Source organism: Triturus cristatus, chromosome 10 (genome assembly GCF_964204655.1).
Source record: "Triturus cristatus chromosome 10, aTriCri1.1, whole genome shotgun sequence".
In the NCBI taxonomy this organism is placed as follows: domain Eukaryota; kingdom Metazoa; phylum Chordata; class Amphibia; order Caudata; family Salamandridae; genus Triturus; species Triturus cristatus.
In genome coordinates this window covers 622,578,139-622,597,488 of record NC_140593.1, presented here as the reverse complement: position 1 = coordinate 622,597,488, position 19,350 = coordinate 622,578,139, and the positions used below count along the sequence as shown (strand labels likewise).

General features: G+C 40.9%; 1 protein-coding gene across 1 annotated transcript in view; it reads right to left on the bottom strand.

Annotated features, from left to right (window-relative positions):
* Window positions 1–19,350, bottom strand: part of LOC146789809 (ankyrin repeat and fibronectin type-III domain-containing protein 1-like) — a 2,714,698-nt gene that overhangs the window by 2,312,605 nt on the left and 382,743 nt on the right. The window contains exon 2 of the mRNA XM_085632159.1: window positions 2,427–2,562. The gene's annotated coding sequence lies outside the window, so the exon portion shown is untranslated. The remainder of the gene's footprint in view (window positions 1–2,426; window positions 2,563–19,350) is intronic.

Sequence of the window (19,350 nt, the reverse complement as noted above, 5' to 3'; positions counted from 1 at the left end):
AAAGATGATGATTCGGATAGTAGATTTTAAATTTATCTGACAGGTAGCTGAGGCTCGCACCATATAAAGCTTTACGGGTGAGGCAACAAAGCTTAAAATGTATTCTCTGGCGGATGGGGAGCCAGTGAAGTTGTTGTAGCAATGGACCTGAGGAGGTGCGAGGTGTCTTTTTTGGCCTTCTCCATCAGCTATCTAACTTCGGGAGGGCTTTAACTTTGCCCTGCTGGAGTATTTTGAATTTCATTCCAGAAAACAAGTAAGAAGAAGAAGGTAAAATCTTTGACCAGTATGAACCACTTTGATGGATCCGACCTGCACTCAATCACAGTCAGCCTGAAGTTATACCTAAGTCCAAGTCAACTGCAAACAGTGACTTCTGGTTGGCGCTTTAGTATTGCTTGGTGCTTTTTGCAATAAAACTGTAAACATTTGTATCTTCGGTTCCTCCTATTTATCTCAATCATTTTTGTGTCATTTTTCTAATTAAAATGTTCTCTATTTTTAGAAATTGGTTGTTGGATTTTTATTAAGTTCTGTTTTGAATTTTTAACAGTTTAGGTACAGCTAAATACACAGTTTCTTTAGGATACATCAGCCTGCACTGTGCCATAGTTAACTGGTATTGAGCCCCAATTTAATAATTCAACTTACGTGTTGGACCTAACAAAATGTTGGACTTATTGCTTGGGAAGGACTCATATTCTTACCAGGTAATAACTCATTTCCTTACAATGGCTGATAGTGAAGTAGTGCCAAATTGCAGGCCACAGAATAATCCATGATTGGGAAAGCACAAGATATTTTGATGACCGTAGAGCACCACTGTCCATCTATGTCATGGACAATTGGGGTTTAGACTCATGAGAGTGTCAGAAACCTTGTAGCAATTATCAGATAGCACACCCTCATAGTTTCTTATTAAAACCTACATACAATAGTGATGGTCCTTCACCCAACCTATAGGTAGAGCATGACATTATCTCAGATCATTTCCTCGTGTTCTTCCAGCCTCAAAGTAATGATGACCAGAGCCAAATCATCAAAGAGATACGTCCTGCAGCCTATCTTAGGGAATCGGCCATGTCACAAATCCTATTCAACATATACGCAGGCCAGTTAGCTTAGTTAATCGAGCAACTTGATCTAATGAAAATCGAATGAATTAGTTGAGGGAGAGAGATACAAAAAAACAGTCTGGAGGGTACATGTAATTCTAGTAGAAGACAATTGTGATTATGTAACCTCTATTTCTGGGGACAGTCCTGATAAAGAAATAAATGCAGCATTAAGTTTTGATTCAGCCCTAGAGTTAAACTTGAAGTAAATACAGTGGTCAATGAGAGAATGAAACCCTTTGAGCTGCACCGCCATACAAGATACTACAGCTCCTGATGGCGAGCCACTGAGGGGCACCAATGAGGCCCGTGCGCCTCGCACAGACAGCAGACTTAGACAAATGTAATGTGATTTATACCGGAACCTTCAAGGACAGACTGCCTTGTGCCTGCGGCCACACAGCCCCATTGCCATTCAACAAAAGAAAATGCCCAGTCACATCAAACTGGCCTTCAAAGGACTCCATTGGCTAACTGTGAAATAAATAATACTTTGACAGTATTTAGTAACATTTGTATGGTATTGTGGAACATGGACCAAGAATATTTGGTGTTGTTCATTCATCTATCATTTGAACAGTCCGTAGACAATCCTTGAATGGCAAAAACACAGAGGCTGTAAGTACAGGCACCACCGACTAAATAATTGTGTCAAACAACGCCTGCCGCCACATGCTTATTGCCTAATATTCAGGAAAGTCCAGGAAACAGAAAAACATATACAAGCCTTTGACTTGGGTTCTGGGATGCAGAGACTAAAGCATGGGGTTGCCAGACTAGATCGGTATGTGAGCGGCAGCAGTGCCGTCCTAACGCATGGGCATGCTGGGAATTTGCCCAGTGGCCCCACGAGCATAGGAGCCCCATGCAGACCAGAATTTAACACTAATTTTCTGTTAAACATTTTTATTTTTGTGACTGGTTGTGCAGCAGGGCCCAGTGCATTGCTTTGCCCAGGGGCCTATAATGCTGTTAAGACGCTGTGCGGAAGACACCTCCCAGTCTATTACCTACAGCTCATGGCCCTAACTACCACCTCGGTCACACTCACGGACAGACTGCTTACAGTCCTATGTAACACCCTCAACCGAACTTGAGATTTCAAGCTATTACATTACCAACGTTTACCTATAACAGCCAGGTCTCTGTCTAACCCAATGCATTCACTTACATACAGCACAGACGCTGTTCGCAAGTGCCACTTAGTGCCACTAGGCAGCATGATTGGCTGCCTACAGTACAATACAAATACAACAATAATAACATTTCAGAATGACAGAAAATAGGGGGAAAAGATGCTAATGAACTCACCTCTGTAGCAGATCTATGTTTGCCCTTTGAACTTTGGCTGGATACATTAATTCAAGGACCAGGCTAACAAGTGCAGAATCGCTGAAAGCCATGTTCTCATGTATTCATGTCTACTCATAAGCAAACACCATCACCGCTGTAATGAAAATGAAAAGGTAGATTGATTAATACTAACTGCACTGGAACACATGCACAACATTCTTTCCTCAAATTATAGGTCTGTTGAAGTATTCATGCCTGGTTATTAGATTTATCCTTAACATGTGCTGGTATAATTCACATCTAGTCCCCACACTGCCAATTTGGCTCCATCAGTTAGACTTATATACCAATGGTAAATGCACAAGGCCCAAATCCACCCACCACCTATTCCAATACCTGTAAATTCAATTTCCACATTCTGTCTTTTCACATTTGTTGTGGTCCTTCCTCTCACATCCTGCCTGGCGATTTAGGATTGTGCACCATTAAACGAAAAGAGAGGGAGTTTAAGGAACTTTGGGCCTGCTATTAACCAAGTCCATTTGATTTTACTAAATGTATACATGTAATATACATACTTAGAGGAACTTTCAGCCAGATGTCATTTATTGGTCAGTTATTGTGGCATTCAACATTTTTCTAACACCCACTACAAGATATGGAATGGGGCAATGAATGGGTCAGCGCACTTCAGCTATTGGCTAACCTCAGTGTGGTTGGTATTCCACTCTTCCACAAGAAGCACACCCATACACAGTGAAGTTCCCAGGAACTACTATGGCAATGTGGGCTTATTTACACCAAAAATATATTGTTGCTTTTAGTCCATGTTTTTCTCTCAGATTGGCAGGGACTCTTTCCCAGTGATCAAGTTTTAAAACAAAATAAAACAAGTATTGACAAAATCAAAAGATTGGCAACACATGGCAGACCAATGGGCTTTGCCAATGCGCTTTTGTTTTTAAGGAGAGACTTTAGCACGTGCTTCGGGTTCTTTATTACCGGCGGCGTACCTGCCTCTGCATTCAAGATAAGAGAAAATGCAGGATATATATGGTTGTTGAATACAGATAAAACTAACAATAGTTTTGTTTCTCTTTCCGCAGAGCCTCTTGAACTGCGCCCAGGTCTAAAAAAGTAACAATATGGCACAGAGCTGAAGTGAGCGTCTCTTGTATTTGGCACATAGACGTGACACTCTCCCAGCACGAGGTTTGCGCCTCTTTCACCAGATCACGGTGGGAAATTAAAAATACCAAAACCACACACAATGCTTGCAAGACAAAACATTGATGAGATCAACAGTATATTCAGAGTGATAGCTAGAGTGTAATGCCCAAATAAATTTTTTTGAGGCGATAAGACTCTTTCCAGTTTACACTCTTCCTGTTCAGGGGCGTACATGAGAGGCCACTGCAGCCTCCAACCCTCCAGTGGGCACCAACACTTCAATGGGGCCCCAGTCAGCCTAATGCCAAGGAATAACAGTGTGATGATGGGGACTTCGGGAACCATCATCAATTTCTGAAAGGAGTTGCTGTAGAGAACGTTTGAGTAAGATGATTACAGTCACTAAATGTTTTATTCCTGCGAATTGCGCAAAATAGGTTGTCATTGTCAAGACTGTTATTATCATTTCATAGGGAAAAGTGTGGGAAAAAACGGAAACACGTGCAAAAATGATTGAAAAAAAAGCACACAAGCTTAATCTATCTAGACTTCATATATCTGTGAGAGTTGTGTCACACAAACCTCGACCTTGCACAGTGCTCTGTTGCCTTGTGGATATGTTAGCGATACATAAATGCAAGATACAGTCATACATACATGCATGTTAACACATATGTGAGATAAGCCTAAGAGCTTTTAAAGCACATTTATTTATTGGGATAAAAACCCTCTTTTGGTCGCGTGCCATCAACCACATAGGCAGAGTTCAGAACACACACCAGGCTTCAAGAAAGGAGAAATGTTTGCCAGTTATTATTATTATTATTATTATTAATTATTACTTGTACAGCGCACTATCACCTTACAGGCATCCTGGTGGTAAACAACATAAGGACTTTTAGTGTAGGCAGAAACCAGCAGAGCAGACAACATCTTAGGAGCTGGGAAATAACCAGTTGACCATAGATATGAAAAAGCCATGTAATATAAAAGCGCCTATTTAAATACTTGGACTTCATTGGTGCCAGACAGGCCTGTGAAGCCTGGCTGAGAATGAGGGAATGGCAGTGTAACCAGAGACCGAGAACACATCAGAAATCTTCTCCATTATGGTAAATGTACCCACCATTAGCATTTCTCACTGCTTTATTGTGTTTCCTCCTCTTTTCTCGTGCTTTGATGTTCCCAAAGTTGTTTCCCATACCCCTTTTTAAGGATAATGCAGTGCTTTTATCGCTCACCGCTAACGGGCTGCAAGGTTGGCTGGATGGGTTCAATAGCTTTTTGGGTGATCTGAAGCACAAAGTCAATCATAAAAAATCTTACATTCTGACTAGTGTCCAGGGTCGAATTGGTAAGGCGAGCATTCTGGCAATGGCCAAGGGGCCGGTATGGAAGTTCCAGCCGTGGGCTGCTTTTTTGGCAGTCTGGGGGACTATTTGGGCTATGTCTGGTGTGTTCAGATTATGCCAGCGGCCCAGTGGGGCCCTGATTAGCCTTTCTTGAGACAGATGGACATCCATTACCTCCCTTTTATAAGCGGGCAGAGGTGTCACTCCCTTTCTCTCGCTGAGCCGGCCAATTAATGTGTGCATACTGAGCGGGGGCAGGGGACCTCACTTGTTTTCAGGTGTTTATAAATCTTTGCGGAAACAGTGTTTTGAGGAAAGGCAATATACAAATGTGGGCCACTTTTGTTTGGCGTGCCCGGGTCGATTTCTAATCTCAATCCGATCCCTGCTAGTGGCCCCAAAAACACCTGCTCTAGGAAGTTCTATGTGGGAGGTACGCAAATAATGAAAACATCAACTTTCAGCTATCTAGAGATTTTATTTTTGGCGAATTTGACTAGGGATAGACTTGTAAATCAGAGGTCACAACTTACTGAAGCAGCATGAGAGGCACTCTATAGATTTGCTAAAAATGTGGGACATAAACCCAGAAACGAATAATGATGCTATATAAAAGTAAATATCTGTCAGTGGCTACATATGGAGCGGGAGTATGGGGCTATGCCCCAGTGTCGTCCTTGCAGGCAATAGAGAATACATTTCTGTCCAAACTTTTAGGACTCCAGAGATCCATTATGAGCCTGATCACACACAGAGCAACAGGGCTAGGTTTCCTGGAATAGTTGGTGAGACTAGCTCCAATTATGCCATAGGTCAAAATATGTCTTTCTTCGGATTTGAAATTTACGCATGATATTGGTGAAGTTGTTTTAAACAGAGTAGTGTGCAGGCCATTCCATGGTTAAATTATGTTAAATTATCTTTGCAAGAATTAGGCTGGCAGATCTGTGGGCAAATACAGGAAACATTAGCATTCTTACCAAGGTGCAGATTAAGTTGAAGTTCTTAGAACGCAAGGAAAAGTTAAGCATGGAGAAAGTTATTGACATGATATCAAGCCAACAGTATATAGCTCTTTCTACGTGCACTGGCATGGAGCCCTATCTTTTGTGGATTAAACTCCCCAATATACATTCTATCTTTCATGTTTTTGTATGACTAGGATTCATTATTTAGGGGTGTTCCCAGCCACAGTTTCTTGTTTCGCCTCCTTGGCACTTGTTATTGCGATGGGATTTCCTTCTAAACTACCAAGCACTTTTATTATTCTACCCACTCTATGCAGTCTATAGATCTCAATTCTTATGGCCAATCCTTAAAGAGAGGTCTTTTAACTCGCATCTTAAAGGTTTGACTTACTTGCAGCGCTTAGAGTACCCATTGATTTGTTTTGCTGTTTTAAATTTTATTATTCAGGCCCTGAGCCTGAGAAAAAGGTATGTATCATGAAGCCTATATTGGGGATGTGAGGTTGCATGATCTTTTAAAATCTGAAATATCATTGTACTTTTACTCAACAACACTATCTTAATCCTCCCAAAAATAGGAAATACCAAGATCACAATACTGCAATACGTGGATGACATTGTCCTGCTTGACAATTCAAAAATAGGATTCCAGAGAGCACTAAATTCTCTTCACTCATATAATAGTGCAAATAAGATGATAGTAAACACATCCAAAACAAAGATGCTATGCTTTGGAAGGACACTAAAACAAACAAGTTGTAACTGGTCTTTGGGTCCTTTAAAAATCTCAGAAGCTAAATCTTATAATTATTTGGCCCCTTGGTTCTCTGCGAATTGCACACCAATAACACATAAGCGCCACTTAAAGGATAAGGCAGCATTAATAATTATTAGACTTTGCCAATTACATACAGCCCTTGAAAGCCCCTCCTCAGTCCCAATTAGAAGAATGCTCAGGGCCGTATTACCTTCTGCATTTACTTACGGCAACGAGGCCTTTCCGGCTCAACTCACCAAAACTATTGAAAAACGACACCTAAAAACTTATATAAGAGTGTTCAAATTGTCCCATTACATCAGGGGACCCTTGGTGAGACTTGAATTTGGCCTGGTGGGCATCGTATGGTCTAGCATGGGGTCTTTTTTAAAGAACTTTTACAGATTCACAATGGTGTTGCCAGGTACCTTGAAATTTATCCTGCAAGATATATTCAAATAAAAAAATAACCCGTGGTCCATCTACTCAAGGACGGCAGCAGCAACTCTACAAATTGACCTGACCGTTCTAAATACCCCCTCAATTATGTACACCGCAGTAAAACGAATAATGAAAAAACAAACTAAATTACTCTCAAAGACCACGGACTTGCAAAACATTAAGTCTACACCACCATTAAGAGCTCTGGCTGCATCATACAACAACGACAGCCAAGTTGGACTTCAGGCACACCTTATCTTAATTGTGCAATAGGGAAAGCTTGCCTGACCCAAATCTTGGCAGCAAGGATGCTGGCGTTACACAACAAAGACTTTAACCCCAACTGGCCACTGCTTTCTAAGATAGTTAAGTGTAGACTTTGCGGCTACAAATCGGAAACTTTTTTACATTTACTTTGTAGCTGCCTGACGTTGCTTGACTTCCGGCGATCTCTATTAAAGCCACTCTTTTTAACCCATTGTATAAGAACATGTAATCATACAATGAACTGGACTTTTAGTACCTTGGTGCCCCTCGAATTGGCAAGAATAGGCATATTATTTAAAGCCGTGCAGGACTTCCTTAAAAATTCACAACAAAGCATTGAGATGATCGCGAATCAATAACTCTTAGTTTCTGCACCACGGTCATTAGGCATTGTAGAGTTTGGTCATCTTGCAATTGAGTTTTAATACCTCTTAAGCATTCACTTTATTTTGCGGTGGCTTTAAGCTATTTTTATCTTTTTTATAAAAAAAATTCAAATTGGTCTAATCATTACAGACTGCAAATAGTTAAATTATCCTAAACTTAACTAAAATCGCTCAAGGAATCATCATTCTCTTGTGTACTTTTGTATACTATGTCTTTTTTAAATGTTTTATTTTGTCATGGTTTTAAGTAATCTATACAATAAACTTTGTTGACTTGTACTTTTGCCTGTCCTTTTATTATATATTGCTGAGTCTGATAAACATGTATGCATTATGAATTTATATATAGCGTTATAATTTTAACGCTGTGCTTGATAATATGCCTCCAAGTGTCAAACTGTTGCTAAGCAGAGCCCTAGGACCAGGATATGTGAAGAGGATGCAGCTAGTGATACACTATGCAACGAGATTATTGGCATGTCACAGTCACATCGGAGGAGAGGGTAGGTGAATGAATGGAACAGACAAAGGGAGTCGAGAACATGCTGAGAGAAAAAAGAGAAAAAAGGAGGAGGAGAGAAATAAGAGAGGAAAAAGGCAATGCAAGGGACGTGAGAGACAGAGACAAATGGAGGATAGAGAGGGTTGTGAGGGTAACACAGGGATGAGGGAGAACAGAGGAAGATGTGAGAGGTGGAAATAGACAAAAGGAGAAGATACGATCGAGGAGCGAGGTTGAATTAGACGGAGATGGGTGAAGTGGGATGAGTGAGACATTGAAGGAGATAGGAATGCGGAAGAGAAAGGAGAGAAATGAGACAAGTAGAAAAAGGAGAATTGGTGAATTCACCCACCATTAGCATTTCTCACAGCTTCATTGTGTTTTCTTCTCCTTTCTCATACTTCATTTCATCTGAATTTTTGGTATGGTTCATTATACTTAATTTATTCAAGTTTGCTTTAGGCTACTGCAATTTGTTCCTTTGATTGTCTGAGTATTGGTAAATGACCCCGGAAATCCAGTAGACGGGATGCCACAGGTGTATTTTGTCTTTTCTCTATGTCACGCACCCCTACCTCTATATTCCTCTAAGGAAGTTACAATTGTGAACAGTGTTTTTAGTATTCATGTACCTGCCCTTGCTGAAACAAGATTGGACAATGCTTGAGGGAAACCTGTCTCGATCTGATCTGACAAAGACCTTACAAACTGCTTGACTATTGGACAGTGATATGTGTTAATTTCAAGGAGTCTAAGAATAGCATAGAAACTTATTGTATAAATAAAGGTGCGACAGAACAAGAAAGCCCTTCAGGAACAAGCCAGCTTCCACTGGCCTCAAGGTGCAAACAGCATTCCACATGACCACTCCACAAATACTGTCATGCGCATCACAAGATGAGCACACACAATGAACACCAAACATTGACACTCAGCCGCAGAGCCATTCATTAGTTCACTTAACCGGGCACACATACCATATTACACACCTTCCGACTCAAATAAACTAACTTAAAAACATGTTAACTATAACACAAAATCCGGACATATCTTAATGAATTTCCTCGCCCTTCCTCTGTAAACAAGTTCATGAAAAGGAACACCACCTCCTGCTATTGGACGACCCATCTCAACTATTTTTCCAACATTATCTCCAAAAAAATCACACCCCTCAAGTCGTATCATTTCCAACATTCCTCCACTCCTTTCTCTATCCTCAACAAAACCATCCTTGCCGAGAGAAATCCTTTCTATATTCAGTTCAAACCTCCTTCCTCCCTAACAGCATTATTTAAAATATAAGATCCATCCTTTGTGGGTTTCACAGGAAGTTAGATGTGGATAGCATGAAAAAATCAATTTCTGAGCATGAAAGCTTCCCTCATTTACATTCCATTTATATACACATTTTCTGCTTGTACTGATATTCCTTAAGCCTAACCTCTTCATGAATAGTTTTGTCATCAAAGCTGATGGCAATATCTTTGATAACCTGATGAGTTAATAAGAAGATAAAGTGCCTGCCAGGATCCGGTGGTTTTCTCCTCGAGAGGATACTGGGTAATGTGCTCCCAATTGATCATAATTATCAATGAATCAAATAGCATAATTCAAGAAATAAGACTCCTTGACTCATTAGCAAATTTGGAACCATGACGTTTAATAAAAGTTGTAAAATTATTACGGAAGTCAAAAACATAGTTAGTCAATAGTAATCAGCAAATAGCATTGAAGGGGATAGCATTGAAGGGGCTTGACAAGACTCAAGGAAGACTTTATGTAAATTCAAGAGTATAGTTTTGCTTCCCAAAATGAGAGAATAGTTCTCAGAGACAGGCAAGGCAAATCACAAAGCAAGTTTGACTTTCCTCAACAAAGAGTCTTCTGTTATAGGAATACCCACAGTAAAAATGTTACTTAGGCTCAAATCACAAAAAAAATGAAATGAAAAAACACCTAACACCAGTCCCTAAATGTTTGACTAGAGTACATTTTGGTGTTTGTGGAGAGAGAAGAAATGTAAACACACAGTCACGTTTAGAATTCAAGATGGTGTTGAGGCCTAGTTCAGTCCTAGCGAGACTAACTTAAGGAAACTTATCTCTATAGATTATGAAATCATTCAGAATCATGAGCAAATATTTTATGAATTAGAAATATCTACATCACCACTATACCTGTTTTTCAAAAGGTACAACACATAAACCAGGCTTATTTCCACCCAATATCTGAATAGCAGACAACTCCGCACTATATTTAGGAGTGATTCTGTGTAAAATACCTGCCAACTGAACTGACTCCATATTTGCTCTTTTGAAGCGCTCCACCTGGGCGTTGGCCTCCAGAAGGCTCACCACCGTCCTCTTGTCAGGAATTGTCACATGCAGACGAGTACTCATCCATTTCGAAACTCGCGTCACATGGACCTTATAACTAAAAAGGGCTTTCTCTACATAAAACCTCCACAAGAGATTCAAGTCAAGTCAAGTCAAAGAGCTTTATTCGAGAATTTCTCATAAAAGCAGTACACACAATAATTATTAAAATCATACGACATAAAATATACAAACAATCAATTTAGAAAAAGTAAGTATAAATACAATAAATTAGCACAGTGCCAGTATTACATTCATCTGAACGATTAACTCCTAGGCAATGGCACTCTGCCTAATAGACCATGCCCACCCCAAGAATTTGGCAGTTGCAACAGTCAATTGGAGGCAGGAGCTAGTGGAGATGATTCTCATAGCTACAGAACCATTGGGAACGCTTAATTTTCTACAAGCCGGTGCTAACCAGGTGCGCCGAGGGGCTGTATAGGCCTTGCAGGAAAACAAGAAGTGCCCAATGGACTCTTTTGTAGTTCCACAGGCAGGACAGGTAATATCAGTGGACCCCCTCCACCTCCCGGTTAAAGACCTTAAGGGAAGGGCACCTATCCTCAGTTGAAAGAAAAGTTTCCTATCCCTTGGGTTAGTTATAATATCCCAGAATAATTCTAATATAGGGAGGGACTTAACCTCCAGGAAACAACCAGACATAGAGCCTGCATCAGATTGTCTCCATGCCTGCTCGAACACATAGGCCCAATACAGCTCCTTAATAGCTTGCTTGCTTGGGAAGGCAGCTTCTAGTGGGGTGTCCCATAGCAAGAGATTCAATAATCACATCCACTGTCACCTTTTCCACCATCTCCATTTCAGGATACAAGGAATAATAATCAATTTAAAACTTAAGCAAATATTTTGTTCCTGGGAAGTAACACAAAAGGTACAACAATATCCATCCCAAGTTTCCTGCACCATCCGGCTGGTAAATCAACAGGAACAGATTTGACTCACTTTCACGAGTTTATCACTATCCTTACACAGATTACACTCACAAACCCATCTGTCTATATTCTAATCACACACATATAAAACTCTGAAACTCTTCTCCTGGTGCCTGCCACCCACAAATAAACTTCATGATACTGATAAAAAATAATCTGCTGAAAACAAAAGAAACAATTGTATCACTGCTTGCCAAAATACCAGCTTCAAACACTAATTCTTCCTGAACTTTCAAAAAGATCTTCAATTCACCATGAAAATTGCACTGGTGAGGTCCAATATTTATCATTTTTATCACCACATCTGCATAATTTTTATACATTTCATCACATAATTTTTCTGTGAATGCCTTTTGAGATAAAGTTTTTAAATACTTTTCAAGTCCTGAAAGTAAGAAGCAACTTCACAACAGACAAGGGGGCATATTATCAAGAAACGGTGTTAAAATTATCGCCGCTTTAGCGGCAGAAAACTGCCGCTAAAGCGACGATAATGGGCTTGATAATATGCCCTTGAGAATTCCCATAGAAGCCCATGTTCTGGTGTCAACGTGGGCTTCTATGGGAATTCTCTGCGGCATATTATCAAGCCCATTAACGCCGCTAAAGCGGCGATAATGTTAACGCCGTGCTTGATAATATGCCCCATAGTCATCAGCACTGCCTCACGGTAAACATGGCATGCAATGCAATCAACATTCACATTGTTTCACACTGGCGCACTCTCTAGTGAAAAGTGAAATGCTTGAAGTTTAGTAGCTAATCTGGCTACCCTTGCCAGCCCAGCAGTAAATGTCCTTCCTCCAGCTACAGACAACATGTTCATGAAAGGTTTATGGTCAATCCTTCAGGTGATTTTTTTCACACTGGAACACCCTCTACTGCTCTACTGTCCAAAAGCAAGTGAGTGACTCTCGCAGTATAACAATAATTAGGTTCCACGTCCATGCCACTACTTCTGGGACCAACCGCAACTATGCTCTCTGTACCCAAAGCATATAACTTCATAAAAGGAGCTTGCACTTAATCCGTCTTAAGAGAGTTTGATGCTTCTTCCAGCAAAACCCCCTACTAAAACATTGTTTGAAAGTTTCCTCACAAGCTCTCCTGCAGTGGTTAACAAACTGTGGTACGTGGATTCCCAGGGGTCCGTGACACATTCCCAGGGGGTCCGCAGGCACCAGTTTTAAAAGTACTGCAAAGTTCCTTGTCTAATCAGTAGGCTACTAATCAGCAGTTTTTTCCAGGCAACTATAAAAGTGTCAAGATAACTCCGGTAATTAATGTACCTGCAGGAGAGAGACAGGAGTTTTGCCCAGTGGCAGCTTATAATCATCTCAGGTAGCGCAGATGGTTAATATGCCTGCTGCAAAGAATGTGTGCCACACATTTCAAAAAAAGATTTTTTATGTACATAGCTCAGAGGGTGACTGCTTTTGTTACAGAGATTCTTTTGGTACTGTGCAGTTCATAAATTACAATCGTAATCTAGCACAGTGAGCTATGAACTGCCATCAAAGGGCTGCATGCAAACTGCATGATACAAAATAGTAAGTCATATTTTTCCCAGTCTTTCATTATCCTGATACTGCTAAAAAAGGTTTGTTTGGGTAGAAATAAATTCTTATTATTAAAGTCAATGCTAACCACTGTGTTTTGGTCTGAATCCTGAGTTTGTGCTTCTCTAGACCAAGCACTCTTAAAAAATGCCCACCAGTATAGATGAAGTGAATCCTTCACCTTTTAGTCCCCTTTGCCTTATGTAACATTTTCTATACACTGATTTACACATGTATGATTCATTGTCACTGTATGTGTGTGATATAAAGTGCTCTGAAACCCTACACTGGTATGAGAGGTGCCATAAAACATATGACATACATGTGACAGAAGGGCTATGGAGAAATGAGAGGCTCTGTTGGAGAGTGATAGTGAGGGAATCATAGAAGAGTCGCAACAAAGATTGTCGTATCCTGGTGTGTAGTAAGGTCATCATTTAGTATGCTTTTAAAGATAATACAATTCAATATATAAAGACAAATGTGTTGTAGAATGCACCATCGTTTACCAAATTGTCTTTGGGGGAGAGCCCCCCAATGCACCCTTTTGTAGTGGTCAGGCTCACTCACTGCACTTGGTGCACACCGTACGGGTATTGAACCGACAACATTTGCAAGGGCTGCTTTGGATTCCCAGTCCAGCCCTGGCAGGAGCAGGAGCCTCGTACCGCAAAATAAAACCAAACATTGAAACATTAGCTGCAGAGATGCAGCACCAACCTTCCCATTAAACGTTTTAGATTTTTGTAATTTTTTCAATATAAAATAATAAAATCTTTAGAAATTCAAGTATTTGTTTGGTGTACACTTGTTTGTGTATGTTTTGTAAATTAATGTTTTAATGTTTGAAATATAAATCATACAAATTGCTTGGGAGTCCTTGGCTTCCAGTAATGACTCAATGGGGTTCCTCAGGAGTCAAAAGAATGGAAACCACAGTTATAGAGCATCTGAGCTTTCATGATTCTTGGATGATATTCTGTGTATGTCCCTCTGTAGAACAATTAATACTTAATACCTGCAGGAGAGAGAGATGGGAGTTTTGTCCAATGGCAGCTTAGACTCATCTCAGGTAGCGCAGATGGTTAATATGCCTGCTGCAAAGAATGTGTACTATGCATTTCCTCCCAAAAAAGTTTTATGTACATAGCTCAGAGGGTTATTGCTTTTGTCCCAGAGATTCTTTTGGTACTGTGCAGTTCATAAGTAAGAATTGTAATCTAGCACAGTGAGCTATGAACTGCCATCAAAGGGCTGCATGCAAACTGCATGGTACAAAACAGTAAGTCATGTTTTTTTCCCAGTCTTTCGTTATCCTGATGCTGCTAAAAAAGGTTTGTTTGGGTAGAAATAAATTCTTATTATTAAAGTCAATGCTAACCACTGTGTTATGGTCTAAATCCTGAGTTTGTGCTTCTTTATTCCAATCACTCTTAAAAAATGCCTACCAATATGGATGACGTGAATCCTACACCTTGTAGTCCCCTTTGCTTTATGTAACATTTCCTATACACTGATTTACACACGTTTGATTCATTGCCTCACTATGTGTGTGATGGAAAGTTCTCTGACACCCTACACTGGTATGAGAAGTGCTATAAAACAAATTAAATACATGTGACAGAGGGGCTATGGCGAGATTAGAGGGCTCTGTTGGTGGCTGGTAGTCAGGGAATCATCAAAGAGCCCCAACAAAAATTGTTATATCCTGCTGCACAGTAAGGTCATCATTTAGTATGCTTTAAAAGTTAATACAATTCAGTATATAACGACAAATGTGTTGTAGAATGCACCATTTGTACCCAAATTTTCTTGGGGGGGAGCCCCCCACAATCTCCTTTGTAATGGTCAGGCTCACTCGCGGCACTTGGTGTGCACGGTACGGGGACTGATCTGACAACATTTGCCAGGGCTGCTTTGGGTTCCCAGTCCCGCCCTGGCAGGAGCCTCGTACCGCAAAATAAAACCAAACATTGAAAAGTTTGTCACCAGATGCGGCACCAACCTTCCACTTAAAATCTTTTTATTTTTGCTAATTTTTTATAAAATAATAAAATCTTTAGTAAGTCGAGTGTTTGTTTGGTGTGCACTTGTTTGGTTATTTTTTGTGAATTACTGTTTTAATGTTTGAAATTTAAATCGTACAGATTGCTTGGGGGTCCCTGGTTTCCAGTAGTGACTCAATGTGGGGGGTCTTAAGGAGTCAAATGGTTGTAACCACTTCACTACTGTAAATGCATACTTTTCAATACATTTTGCATACAAATCTGTGATTCTCAGGAAGGATACTACCTGTTGTTTTGCCACCAGATCCAGGTCCCCAGGAACAGCTTCAACATGAATATATTGGGTTTAATGTCCAATTCTGAAATCTTGGGGATCAAATCTTCTAAGATTTAAAGTCAGGACTTTCTTTGCTAAAACGTTCAAAATATCCTCCCAGTTCTCATTGTGTTCTTTTTCATCCTTTCCAAACAGACTGTTTTCTTCAAAGGTCTCTCTACTCCATACCACCTAACAGTGTCTCCTTCACACATCTCTATAACACAGATGCAGCACTAGCTATACCAAATGGCACTCTTTTGTACTGGTACATTCCTCCAGGGGTGACAAAAGAAGTCCGCTATCTGGAACCATTGTCTAAAATGAGCTAATGTTATGAGCTGGCCAAGAGAAATGTGGCGTAAAGGTTGCCCACAGCAAAGAAGACATCATTTCATGTAAAGGGTTGGATTTATACACCTTGCCTCATAGATACTGCGAAGATAAATGAATAGATTTAAATCACCAGATTCTTTTTAGCAACATGGTTATCGAAGATGCCCATGTAATACAAGTTTCTAAGAATGGCTTTCAGTTTTTCATTGTTGGCTAGAGGCACACTCATAACAAAATATTCCCCAGGAAGCGCATTATCTTTCAATATAATATGATTTTATGGCATTGATTTGTCGAATAAAGTATCTTTGACTTGACTTGATTAATATCATCCTTGTACTTTTGCAGAATCCATATAAAAACACTTTCAAATGTTTCTTTTAACCTTTTGAAGTAGCCTACATTGACAGACTTCACAGAATCAAGCCTGGCACTTGAACTCTGTTGTCATCACAAATACCATCACCATCACCATGAACGACATACACTGGTGGGCTTGGCCAACCACACAACTTAATCCCAAATTCTTCTTACTGTGGCCAATCTAGAATGGGAGGCCCTTTTTCTGCAACATAAATTTCACCAACATTTCGTCTCCATTCGAAGTTCATCTCTCCACAGGAATGCCCACCTATCTTAAGCCGTCTGTACCCGCTAAAAGATACCTCTGTACAAAGTAACTTCCTGATTCCTCTCATCGCATTTTACATGCTGACTTTACTGAAAAAGGGAAACCAGGAGCAATAATGCACAATCACGATTTATTCCTTGCCATACATTTCTAAAGTGCATGTGTAAACCCTTCCATTCCTTTTAAAAACTTACACTGAACACAACATTGGGTTGAACACAAAAACATCACACACACTCTCGTCTGTAATTTAAGTTGACATTTTTTCCCCAGTTTGAAGGATCATACAACTCCCATTTATTCCTGTTTGGTAGGAAAAGGGTCTCCAGGTCTACCGAAGGGTTCATAGTTCACCTTCTAACATATTTCCCTGCACTGAAACATAGTCAAGCAATTAGAGCTCCTCTATGCATTTCTCGTTGTTTAAAGCACTCAGTATAGCATTGAGTATTTATTGCCAGCACTAGGGGGAATATTATCAAGAAACAGCGTTAAAATTATCGCCGCTTTAGCGGCAGAAAACTGCCGCTAAAGTGGCGATAATGGACTTGATAATATGCCCTTGAGAATTCCCATAGAAGCCCATGTTCTGGTGTCAACATGGGCTTCTATTGGAATTCTCTGCGGCATATTATCAAGCCCATTATCGCCGCTTTAGCGGCAGTTTCCTGCCGCTAAAGTGGCGATAATTTTAACGCTGTGCTTGATAATATGCCCCCAAGTGTCAAACTGTTGCTACTTCGAGGGAGACCAAGCAGAGCCCTAGGACCAAGATATGTAAAGAGGATGCAGCTAGTGAAACACTATGCAACGAGATTATTGGTATGTCACAGTCACATCGGAGGAGAGGGTAGGTGAATGAATGGAACGGACAAAGGGAGTCGAGAACATGCTGAGAGAAAAAAGAGAAAAAAAGGAGGAGAGAAATAAGAGAGGAAAAAGGCAATGAAAGGGACGTGAGAGACAGAGACAAATAGAGGAGAGAGAGGGTTGTGAGGGTAACACAGGGATGAGGGAGAAGAGAGGAAGTTGTGAGAGGTGGAAATAGACAAAAGGAGAAGATACGATCGAGGAGCGAGGTTGAATTAGACGGAGATGGGTGAAGTGGGATGAGTGAGACATTGAAGGAGATAGGAATGCGGAAGAGAAAGGAGAGAAATGAGACAAGTAGAAAAAGGAGAAGGGACAAAAGAAAAAAAAGGGAAAAAATATGTTAAAAATACAAAGGAAAGAGGGAAAAGAAGAAAAAACTAGAAGGCAAAATTGAGAAAGATGGTGGTGAAATGAAACAGTGAATGGATTGGAGGTGGGGAACAAGAAGACAGAGATAGAGAGCAAGAATGAAGAGGGAATTGTTGAAAGCGTAGAGGAGGGAGGCGACAAAAGAAGACAGCGAGGAATATATGGCAAAGTGAAAGATGACAGGAAGTGAGAGTGGGTGCCATGTGTTTTCAGGACACAAGGAAAGGATGAATACTACATCACAGGCTGCGTTGTGCACTGATGTCCCCTAGGTCCCTTTAGAGTGCTAGGTTCCCCTGTGGTCAAGCACCTTTAAGGACTGAATCTGAGGTAAGGGCGAGTAGGAAGCTTCCAGTCATGCATGCGGTACTGGCTCTGAGGGTGGAAGGAACCACCCAGTCAACTATGCCTCACACTACCACAGGCAAAACAAGGTTCCTTCCCTTGCTTATCTCACCTTTGAAAGCATGTGAATCTGAAGGCTTTCCCAACACAGAGACACCGAGCCATTAAAACTCAATCTATGGGAAAGGATCTCTATCTACTAAGGTCTTCAGATATGCGTGTTTCTTTTGGACAGGATGTAATTGTCACTCATGGTCCTGGCCTGAAATCCTTTACCAGGACAGGGCACAGAAGTACACAGTGGGAAGAAACTTTAGGTTGAAACTTTCCTATGTTTCCAATGTTCCCTTTCAGTGAGGCCTGGCTTCTGAAAGGGAATACATGTTTCTACTAGAATATGAGAAAATCTGTCCTGTGCATATCACTGGTTTCTGTCTGAAGTGGGAGTGTGTCGAAAACGATGGACTACAATACAGCCGGACGACTATCAGTGGGTAAAGCCTTTCAGAGAATTCACAAATCACCTTTGACTTTTCACAAGAGAATTTAGTTGCCTTACTTGTTACCTCATATCATGGTTAGTGACCTAGCTCAAACACTTAGCATTAAAACTAATTTAAGGCAGGTTTTAGAAATTTTCCACACATATATCTAAATACATAACAATGATATAAGCATAACCGCTTTCTTCTACTAAACATAATATGTGTCTCTATTTAGTGTCATTCAAGGCATTGAGGTGTCTACTGTTATGTTTCCTAACCTAGGCCTAAGCAGCAAAGTCACCTTTTACCTACATTTGTCCTACCTTGCTCTGTATAATGATTCTAGCACTAACGCCCTTCTGAAGAAACCCACAGCGGACCCCAAAGAACTCAAGAACTTCCGCCCCATCTCTCTTCTGCCCTTCCCGGCTAAAGTCATCGAGAAGACCTTCAATAAACAGCTGTCTGCATTCCTCGAGGCAAACAACTCGCTCGACCCGTCCCAGTCCGGATTTCGAGCCAACCACAGCACCGAGACCGCCCTCATCGCAGCCACCGATGACATCAGGACCCAGATGGACAACGGAGAAACAACCGCTCTCATCCTCCTAGACCTCTCGGCAGCCTTTGACACCGTATGCCATCGCACCCTAATAACTCGCCTCTTCAACACTGGAATCCAAGGAAAGGCCCTGGACTGGATCACCTCGTTCCTCTACGATAGAACCCAGAGAGTCTGCCCCCCTCCCTTCCGCTCAGAGGTCACCAAGATCATCTGCGGCGTACCCCAAGGCTCCTCGCTCAGCCCAACTCTCTTCAATATGTACATGAGCCCCCTCGCCGCCTTC